Source organism: Lytechinus variegatus, chromosome 10, assembly GCF_018143015.1.
Source record: "Lytechinus variegatus isolate NC3 chromosome 10, Lvar_3.0, whole genome shotgun sequence".
In the NCBI taxonomy this organism is placed as follows: domain Eukaryota; kingdom Metazoa; phylum Echinodermata; class Echinoidea; order Temnopleuroida; family Toxopneustidae; genus Lytechinus; species Lytechinus variegatus.
In genome coordinates this window covers 17,227,142-17,239,323 of record NC_054749.1, presented here as the reverse complement: position 1 = coordinate 17,239,323, position 12,182 = coordinate 17,227,142, and positions in this window count along the sequence as shown.

Below are 12,182 nucleotides of genomic sequence, written 5' to 3'. Positions count from 1 at the left end.
AACAAACACGTAAAAAGGATGTCTTTTTCACGATAGGGCACGTTACGTATACGTATCGTGATAAGAGTGTTAAAAACACAAAAATAATGAAAAAGGGTATCTATTTCGCTAGAAAAATTACGTGTTTAGGGTCGAATTTGCGGGGATGATAAAACAAAATTAAAATGTTTTATAAAGGATGTCCTTTTTTCCCCAACACTTCGTGTTTAGAGTCCGATTTGAGCGAGGTGTAGAAGGTGGGGTCGTACTAAACCAAATAAGGTAAAGCCGACGACCGAAGGACCCGTAACAATAAAACATCCTGTACTTGTTTAGGGGTTCACTTCAGGGAATATATGCCAAGAGTATCGTTTTGTTTCTAATACTTGTTAAGGGTAGGGTTTCACAAGCCAATATTTGTTAAGGGGTGCATTTTCAGAATATGGAAATTACGTGTTTAGGGTGCTTTTCGAGACCCCATGGTCGCGCATGGTATCCACTTGTGAATGGAAGTGCCCCCCCCCCCTGGACCTTTAAACATAATGGAATTGACATGGCCAAAATCTTGTAAGAATTGATTGAGCGCCGGAGCAGAGCGACGGCACAAGGAATTCTGTATTTCAAAGAATGCATAACTGGGACAATTTAAGGCACTTTGACTGCATTTAACGATGAATCCACACATTTACAGTTGTATTAATGTTTGATAATTTAATCTCCCCTCTCCGAAAAGTGGGAAATATATCTCCCCTATTCCACCGAAATTCTCAAAAGAGCCCTGGAAAATGTAAAAAGAGCGCTCAAAATTCCCTTTCACATCAATGTTAAAGCTTATTCAATGTTGCAGATTTAGGAAATTGGTTGTGAAAAGTCATCCCCAAAATACAATAATTTTTTTACCAGAGGTCCACCCAATTTTCCATTACATACAGTTGTGAACTCACATGGACAATTTCATTTACATAATAAGGACAAGTCCACCACACAAAAAAGATGATTTGAATAAAAAGAGAAAAATCCGACAAGTATATTGAAAATTTCACCGCAGTTGGATGTAAAATAACAAAGCTAGTACATTCTTAAGTTTTGCTTAATTTCGCAAAACAGTAATACACCCATCTTGGTCGGTATGCAAATGAGAATGATGACGTCACTCATTATTTATTTTGTATTTAACTATATGAAATACACTAATTTTCTCTTCATTGCCAAGTTTTATTCCTCCCTGAGCAAGGTGAATTACAATTTTTTTAACATGTCATAATTCAATTAAATCAATTCAAACAATAAAAAAAGAGTGAGGGAGGGACATCGACTCTCTCTTTTACATGTCGCTGCTTATAATTATTTTGTGAAAAATAAGCGAAACTTTAAAATACCATAGCTTTCTTATTTTGCATCCGATTTCGATATTTTGCTTGTTTAATTTTTCTATATTAATTCAAATTATCATATGTCTGGGATGGACTTGACCTATTAAAAATGGAATAGAAAATGAACAGACCCTGAATAAAAAAAAGCTAAAACTCAAATGTTTATAAAGCTTGGGTTCCAAAAGAAACTGATCAAACTTTTACCAAAGCTCTGCACAAATTCCACTCAGTCGGATTGAACAATATTTTTTACACAGGCTAGCTTCAATAAACTTTACTAACCACATGTCAATGAAGATTGGTTCAATAACAGAGAATCTATAGCCCCTAACATTTCAATTGGTTTCTGAATCCAAAGCCACAAATGGAAAAAAAGGACCAATGAAAATGAAACGGGATTTAAGAAACTTCCTGGTTTATTACATTCGTCCCTCACCGGAATGGTTAAGTGATTGGCTAAATCACATATAAGCTACTGGAAGTTGACATCAAAATATAAAATGAATGGAACAAAGCCACACATAAATTCCTCGGGGGATGTCCCGGTACTGAGGAGGGGATAATGTGAACATGCTGGGTATCTGTTTGTGAGATACACAGCGTGTTCAGATTGTAATACAGAAAATGTTGGACATTGTTTTAATATATTACCCCCTAACCCAATCCGAAACATTGATCGACACCCCTGACTCTAAACTATACGTTTAAAAAAAAATAACTTCAGCCACGGTCAGGAAGAACAAAGCGACTGAGCCATTTTCTATCCTAGCCCAAAGAATTACAAAAATCAGAGCGCTTTTGACAAAACTATAAGTTTGGAGTTAATCTCACTTAAAGAAAGCATTGTATTCTGCATTTAGATGTTATTTTGTGAGGGAGTGTGCAGCAACTGAGCGAGACAATTTTCGAATTTGAATAGTAGGGTAAGTTTAGAGCACTTGACTACATGAAATGAATACTGCATTATTCAATACATGTATACACGTATGTATATTGCCTGCAAATATAATTATATCTATTCTCAACTTTGTGGTGGATTGTTATTTATTTCATTTTTTTTGGGGCGGGGGAGGCTTCAGCCCCAAAGACCCCCCCCACCCCCAACCGTGCCTAATTCATTGCACCTGGAACTTTTCGAATTTTTTCTCTAAACCTACTTACTTGAAACATTTTTACAGATGCCCACTTGATTCATCAAATCCCATGCCATCTAATAATTTCACTTCATCACATTCAAACAAAAGAAACCTCAGGAACTTTTTTATAGCTGTGTAATAAAAGAAAACCCTTTAAAATGTACACGTATGTTTGTAGGGAGAATGCACTGTTTTAAATGAACTGCTCAGCTGTAAATCATGCAGTGGTAACGTGTGAAATGTCAAGCTTTACAGACAAAGCAACGAAATTATGGTTGGATTATAACCAATCTTTTATCAAAGCCAAAGGGTTGCGGGTATGTTACATACGGTCGTGTGCACCTCGAATATGTTTGAAGTTATTAAACCTTCATTAATAGCCCACTGATTGCTCTGCGTTATACAATTACAAATCGATTATGCGCTACTAGACACGGAGTATTTTTCTTATTTTTAATTTTTCATTTTTTTGCTTTTAAATAAACGTTAAGTTCCCTTAAAAAATAAAACATTTAGATACAGCTTAGTGAACTGACATACATTTAGTACTTCTCGCTAAAAATAATTTGAAATGATCAGTTCGACTGCAGACTGTAAAAAATAAATAAAGATTTTTAGAAATGTTGTAATTACTTAATTGGATTGAGAAAATTAATTAAATCAATGTAAAAAATCTTTTTATACGTGTAAAGGTACGCACACACGATCCCACCCTTAAACACACATACACGATAAACCTTAGAACTCCTTTGACACCGAATAGCGAATTCACCTCTGGTATGTATGGCCGAAACAATTAACTTGCGAAGTTTTTTTTTCCTTTCTTATGGGGGGGGGGGGGTAGGTAAGTATAGTCAGCCAATCGGAGAACATTAAAATGCGTATAAATACCGATTCGGTCAACTACAGCATCCATTCAACACGGGCCTGATCGAATGCCATTAGTGACCATGCGACTCCTCATGATGTGGGGCATCGTTTCGTTTCCAGCACTTCTACATCTTGGTAAGACAACTTTTGATGAATTATTTTAGCATGATTATGTAGTTATTATTACATTGCCTGCATTCATTTAGCCACGTATTATCATTATAATTATTATCATAAACGTTATTTTTTATTATCATTCTATGGGGTCTCATTCTCTTTTCTGTTTGAATTCATTTTAAAACTTGATGAAATAATGACTGTCTAACCTATAAACGTACGAACACCTATCTGCATGTCATCTAATATTGGAACATAGTAGGCCTATATCCATTGAATTCACTGAATTTTAAGTTGTAATCATTTCTTATTTAATTCAAGATAAATATCTTGTTGACATATACCAGCTCCAACCATTGTTTTATTCTAAACACGTGGCAGGTTCATCCAAAATATATAATGCATGAACATCATAATCATATTACATAGATATAATGCTTTCATATACAGTCAAAATGCCTTTTTTTAAGTTAATGGCGAATATGCGTATTTTATATAGTTCACCCCCCCCCTACGGGCTAGTGCTGCTAAATGTAAAAACAAATGTATATCATATACATAAATTGTTATGACTTTCAGTACTGTATAGCAAATGACTAAAATCTCTTTGGATATAAATTATTCTTAACTTTACCCACTCATGTTGCTAAAACACATCATGTTTTTTGGAACAGATATGATTACGTATATACATGATGTATATCACTTATCATGGTTTAAATTTGAGTCAAACAAGAACGCCAAAGATGCATACAATTACTTTGAAAACAAGTTGTTAAAGTAATAGTAAAGTACGCTCTACTGAGAAAGAAAGGGTTTCGACAAATTACTAGGCAATTCGCGTCTCGTTGGATAAAAAAAGAAATTGTTTTCATTTATTCGTTTCTCGAAACACTTGTAAAGCAAATGATAGTCTTGAATAGTGAAGAAAGTCAATGGGGATGCTAATAGACTGCTTCCAAATCAGATCACAATTAAAATCCGAAAAAACCAAAGCACTTATATTCATCGGTAAAAGAATCGCTAAAAGTAAAGGAAATCCGCGAAATGTTTAACATTCCCATAAGAAGTAAAATCTTTATAATGAAATCAAGTATATTAAAAAGCAGAAAAAAGTTAACTGGAGAAAAAGATTGTAGACACATTAACACTTTCACTCCTTCCTCGTTAAAGTTAGCGTCTATATCATCAGATAAATAATCTTTCTTAGGAAATCAATATGGAGAAAGAATATATCGAGGATCACGACTACATGTACTTTTGAAAACATGACAGAAGATCAGATAGTTGTGTTAAGATGCACCCCATATCAAACTCGAATTTGGTGGTTGGGGAGGGGGGGGGGGGGTGAGTATTACATTTAGGGTTGCAAAATTCCGGGAATGTTCATGGTGGATACTTTTCATTGGAATAATCGGAAATTTGGTGGGAAATTTGGGCGATTTCATTGACATGCTATTGGCCATGAGTTTAGTTTTATAGCAATATCTGAGACATTGTTCAAACCTTCTATTCATTTTGATATGTTCAATATAGATAGTTATTCATTAGTGCAATTAAGTGTACATACCTATACGAATAGGGGGCCGTTTCATAAAGCCTTTCTTATGTTAAGAGTGACTTTAAGAACGACTGGTGAACCCTCCTTAAAAGATAAAACCATCGCTAATTCAGTACGATTTACCATAAGAAAGGATCACCAGTCGTTTTTAAGTCGCTCTTAACTTACGAACAGCTTAATTTAACACCCACGAAGTGGAGGTGTAGCTTTAAAATAATGTTAAATGTGATATATAGAATTTACAGTTCTTGCTGATCTTTCTTTATCCACTGAGTATGCTGATACCTTGTTTATTGAAACTGATCAACATAATTAATCAGTTGTTGTTGGATGTATTTATCACACCCTTTATTGAGAAAAAAATACAATGGTTGATACATTAGAATGTGAAAATAAGGACATATATGTATGGGTGATTATGATCTAAATCTGGTAAATTATGGTATTCACAACAAAACAAACTATTTCTTATACTATGTGTTCATATAATATGTATCGATTAATAACAAAACCAACAAGGGTCACATACATAGCACAATTTTCCTTAATCGACAATATCTATAGTAATGCTGTGAATGAGGAAAGAAAGTAGCAAATTGGTTTTCTGTGTAGTGACTGTTACGTTGAAAATGCAATATCTTTGATTTAAATGAGTAAAATCTAATAATTACTTTTACAAAAGTGTAGGTTGAATCAAAGTCAGTGAGAGAGAGAGAGGGAGAGAAAGTGATCTATTGAGTGTGTCATTGATGGTGAGGAGTTATTCAGCTGTGCAAGACAAAACTGTCTTGGCCTTGCATTATGTCTTTTGAATAAGAGGCATAGCAATGCACCTAATTGGGTTTTATACATTGTATGTGGATTCAGAGAGTGGACACACCTCAACTTGAACGCCATGAGGAAAGGAGAGTTGGTTCCGGCTGCTCTGAAAAACGCAGTTGAAGATAATTTTTTTTTCTTGAACTTGCTAATATTATGCAAGAACTACTTATTTTTCTGATCCAAAGGCAGAAGAATTAGCCTGTTACATCGGTGTAAACTAAGCATTTTTTCAAGCCTATGAAACTCAAGCCATCGGTAAGCGAATGAAACTTTTGTTATTCAGCTACTGTAGTTAAGTTATTTTCAAATGCTCTAAAGACATGGCTGAACTTGTGTTAAAACAGGATAGAATCTCCTGAGAGTTGACTGACGTTATAGGATGGTATGAGAAATATTAAGTACTCAAGTGAAATCTAAACATTCCCATAGGTACAAGAGTTATGGTGAAGGATAGATAGGCTAATTCAGGGCCTAATCCCATCATTGTTGGAGTGAGGTATATGTATGGATAGTGAGACAATATTCACTTAATGCTAATTGTGCTAGGTAAACACTGATGATTGTTCTTTATGGCAAATGGCAAGTGTTGAATCTTTATCATTTGAGTCTCCATGTGACAGTGACTGCTCTGACCATTTCTCTATATTTTGCATTTTGCATCATAAATCTGTATATACTCATCATGTTAATAACTGTAAAAAGAATAGATTGTTTAATAATGCAAATATAAATATGTTTAAAGAAAAACTAGTTTCAGTGAATTGGTTGGATAGTTACAATTGTGAAGATGCAATGACTATATTTTTGAAAAGTTTTATTAAGTCTACGATAAATGCTTACCGTGAGGTAAACCGTCTTGATTAGAAACAGAGATCTAGAAAGCATTGGATTACAAAGGAATATTGCAATCAGTTAAACGGAAACATAGCTTATTTCAAACATACTTAAAGAGACCAAGTGCATGATCAGCATAAGAAAAAAAATGTTAACTGTATAAAAACAACCTAACCACTATTCTCAGATTTTTCTAAAAGAAATCACTACAGAGATATGTTTGACACTGTCAAGGAGCATTTGAAAAAGAAACTTGGACACAAATATATTCAAAATTAGGTAACAAAAACTTTGCATAAAACATTGTATCATGAAAATATGAAATTGGATTCACAGATTGATATTGCTGAATATTTTAATTCATTTTTCGTCAATGTAGGTAAAAAATATCAAATTCAATTAAATCAACCCAATCATATAGTGATATATTTTTTTTACCAAATAAACAATTCAAATCATTCTTTGTCAAACCAATCTCTGTAAATTATATTATAGAAATAACATCATCTCTAGAAATTTATAAAGCATGTGGACCGGATGGTATATCTCCAAAAATTTTGAAACAATCTATTCATCATTTTCATCCTTTGTGTGATGTGTTTAATATACCATTTATTAGGGGAACCGTACCAAAACTTGCAAAGATTATACCAATATATAAAAAAATGTGGATATTATTGAAAATTATAGGCCTGTGGCTTTATTATCAGTATTCAATCAAATTCCAGAAAAGCAAAATGCACAAAAGATTGCATGATTTTCTAAATAGATATAAAATTCTTATAAATGACCAATTTGGTTTCCGTAAATATTTTAGCACATCTCTCGGTATATTGAATGTTACCGATTTTATCTTAGAAGAATTAAATAGAAGTATTTTTTGTCATGGGTATTTATGGATTCTATATGTCGATCACCACATTCTTTTGATTTTTTTTATTATTATGGGGCTCGTAGTATTCCACTGCAGTGTTTTCCAGTTATTCATCCAATCGTAAACAGTATGTGGTGATCGATGGTGTCGAATCAAATCACACGAATATTGATATTTAATTTAAGTCACTATCAAAGTCATTTTGGTTCAATTATTTAGACAACTGCATTCCCCCTGCAATTGCAATGGTATTTCATCATCATTTTTCTATCTTGTCTTATCATCTATTCTATCTTCTGTGTTTTGAATTGTGTGATATGTGTGTGTATATGTGTGTGTTTATTTATATCTTTTTTACCGGTTATGATATTTAGGTATTTGTAGGGCCCTGTCTCTAAGCAAATTGTGCTTCTTAGGGGTCCTGACTTTTATGTAACCTGTAATCTGTTATATTTTGCATTATTTTGTTGGTACCATGTTATTTCTGTAAATATTTTGATGGTTTTAAGATCAATGAATTGAATTGAAATTGATTTGAATTTCTCGAGAAATTAAAAAAAACTCAGAATTTCATGAACAATATACATGGTTTAAGTAGAAATGAAAATCACAGAAACTAAAACAAAAGATCATGGATGCGATGATTTTTTTTCATGTTGAAGATTGACTCTTTACCATTAGCATTCAAAGCATGAGAAAAAACTGTTTAAACATGGAAAGTTTCATGGCAATATCAATGGTAATTTGTATTTTAAAAAAATCAGCAGTTCTTATGAAAAAAGGAAAATTCCCCAAATTTCCGAAAATTGAAATTGAAATTTTTCTTAATTTCCGGAAAGTTTCCAGCCCTTTGCAACCCTGTTTACATTGTTGAAAACTCTTTTCCTGTTAAGAGTAGTTTAAGAAATGTAATTGTTAGTAATATACTTTTATGAACTATCTTTAGTATATATTATCAATTTGATTGAGCATGGGCAGCGATCCCGGGGGCAGAGGACGTACAGCAGCCTAAGAGCAAAGGTACCCCCCCAAAAAAAAAACAAAAAAAACACGATAATAAATAAATAATAAATCGCAATGCTAGTCAAAGGGAGGGTCTGCTGGGCGATGTGGAGCATAAAATAACTAACGAGGTAAATTGAGCATGCTCTAAATAAAACCAAGTTAGACAAGTGAGATTTTCTTTTAATTAAAACTCACCTCCTACAATAACACCAAGTAACATTTCTATTCATTTCTATATCAGTTCGTATTTTTTTTAAATTTTGAATTATAGCGGAGTCTACACAAACATATTCTCTTTTACTTTTCACTGATGTTCTATTAAAATTATTATTCTAAAGTGAAAAAAGCAATCCTTGAAGATAGACTCATCAGTTAAAACTAGTTATTTATGTATGAAAAAATAAAGAAAGTTACATATACAGTGCATTCCGGAAAAAATAGACGACGGTGTATTTCCTAATTGAATAATTAAATAGAGCAACACCTATAATTGTAAAACATTTATTCTCATGTTTCATTTGATATATATCAAGTGTTGAATAATTCAATCATGAGTAAAATTTTCAAAACAATTTGGAGAAATACCAGGTCAATTGTCAGCGACATATGAATTTAAAAAATCACCCATACGCACATTTAGAGAAACCTTCGCTTTCTGCTTTTTAGTTCAGTATGACACCCAAATTGAGAAGGCAAGAAATAATGAATTATCATTGAAAAAAATGAAAAGTTGAAGCGGTGACTTGGAAGTGACCATTAACCGAAATTGCCCTCTCGTTGTCGATACTGTTCTTGATTGAAAAGATTTCATAAAATACCTTTCGAAGGTAAGTATTTTTTTTTTGGGAAAAACTACGAGAAAAATGGTTAGCAATAAAGGGTAAGGGAAGTCATTATGAAGGCTCCTTCTTTTCGTTCATTTCGTTTTGTAAAACAGGCATTTGATTTTATTAGTCTCGTCAAAAATGGAACCGCATTTATTTCTTGCATGAATATTAGTATACTCTTTCTGTTTCTCTTAGTATTTTATCTAAAAGGTTGCCCTTTTCGCGCAAGATACTTTTATATGTTCTTAATTGAATGATTATCATCAAAATGTACCTTCCGAAGTATCCATGTCTTATTCAGAAAAAATGACAATTAGATTTAAATAGAAAATACTTAGTTAAAATGTAAGGGAAGTAATTATGAAAGCAAGATTCTGATACAGTTTCTTGCCAATGAAAAAAATTAAGACTCGCAAGGGAATAACTCCATTAAAAATCATGCATGTAACCAAAACTAAGTAGAACAGCTTCAAAATATAAGACTTTGGATACAAGCAAATAAATTAACTTTTAAAATGAAAAATGTATAATATTTGTTATTCAACGGTTTAGTGATGTAGAAATACTGCACTCTAGGCTATACTTCAAAATTCACATTAATATATAACTAGGTTTACTAAAGGATTTCCGCATTTCTTTAAAAAAAATTGTATTTCAAAAGAAACTTTACTTTTTACGCATTCCACGATTAGTTCACGAGTAGTTCACGACTAATTTACGACTAGTTCACAATAGTTTGGCTATAAAGAACGGCAATTCATCGACTTCGAATTTATGCTCCGAATGAATGATGATGAATCGAATGACGGGACAGTGCGCAAACTATTCGCAAATACTGCGTGAAGATGTCGTGCATATGCGTAAACTTGTCGTGAACATGCCTTGAACTAGTCGGGACTAGGCCTGTTGCACGAACCAGTGACGCATTTTGTGCCCCACATTGTCACGAACTGGCACGATAAAATTGTGGCAATGCGGAAACCCAAAAATCGTATAATAGCAGCATTATTTTGAGTGCCTCCCTTTTTTGTTGATGTTCTAAAGTTTTCGGTCATGATCTTTGGTAATGCCAGGCTGACACTTGCACGACTTTTGGTCACAATTTTCTCGTGGCAAGTCGTGCCATTTTGGGGCACGAACTGGGAGGCTCCGCACTGTTTTACGACTTGTTCACGCATAGTTCACGACAAATTCACGACGAGTTCACGAATAGTTCACGAAGGCGTGCCCGTCAGTGTCCACATTGACACGAACTGGAACGACGAGTTCGCGCATAGTTTGCGCATAGTTTACGCACTTCCCGCATCGGCACTACGAGTTTGCGCGATTCAAACGGTGTCGTGCTGAACTATTCGTGAACACGACGTGAGCTGTTCGTGAACAATTCGTGACAGTCGTGGCATGGCGCGCACTGCCACGTACTAGCACGCATCCTCCCTCATCGTCCCGACGAGTTCACGAACAGTTTGCGCATAGTTCACGGCCCGGTCGCTAAATTTCGTCGTGACCAAAATTTTGAACATTTCAAAATTCTCGTCCCGACATGGCACGCAGTCACGACGAGTCACGACGTGTTTACGCACACTTCACGCCAGTTCACGACTAGTTTGCGCACTGGCACGACTCAAGTCGTGCCAATGCGTGACACAAAATCGTGCAAGTGTCAGGCCGGCATCAGTCTTGGATTCCAAACCGGAACGGCGTATTCAATTGTTGGTCTGATGTAACAGTAAAGATTGTCAGAAGATCACTGGTGGCGACATTGTGGTGTTTAAGACCCATTTGTCCCCATTGAGATCCTGCTGAATGAATACACCTAGGAGTTTTAGACTTTGCTGCGTTGCTATTTCTTTAACTCCTAGAACAATAGTGATAGGGACATTCCTCAATCCTCAAGTAGAACACGTTATAGATATGATTTTTTTTTCAGGATCCCGCATCTGAACGAAGCTATAGACGACCTGATAATATGAATTTCCATGGGACTTGAATATACATGAGGAGCCGTGGTGTAGTGGTTCTGACTCTCGCCTTGTAAACAGAGGGTCGTGTGTTCGAATCCCACCGCGGTCTGACGTCCTTTGGTAAGGCGTTAATCCACACTTTGCCACTCTCGACCCAGGTGCTAAATGGGTACCCGGTAGGATGTGAAAGTCATTGTAGCTTGTCCAGTATTGTGTGCGCCTCACAGGCGACTGACTGGAATACCCCCCAGGGAGTGGAGGATGTGCACACATTGTGTGCGGGAATGGCTGATTGAATCCGATGACCGGGGTAATAATATATCTGTAAAGCGCTTAGAAACGTCGGATTAGCGCTATATAAAAGCGGATTATTATTATACAAATAAAATAAACAAAATTTAAACCAATAAAACCCTTGACGTTCCAGGAACCTTGATGGTACAAGCATCTTATGAATATGAGATCAAAGAGGAGTATCTGACCACCCTGGTGTCCCCAGACTACCCTGATCCTTACCCGCCAAAGATGAGGAAAGAATGGAGCTTCATCATACCACCCGGATCAATGGTAGGTACATGACAATTATTGCTGGGCAGAACTACTTATTTCTGTTGAAGACACAACACATATACCTCTGTCACTCGGAGAAGAGGTAGTGCACGTGCATTTCCTTATCAAAATACGAAAAAAATATAGATATCATTCTCGACTTTCAATTCAATCGACCGATTTATTTTTTTTCCAAGGCACGTTTATGATTTGAGATAGGAGATATTGTGCTTTTAACAATTATTAATGCATTGTTTCTACTCCTGGTAAC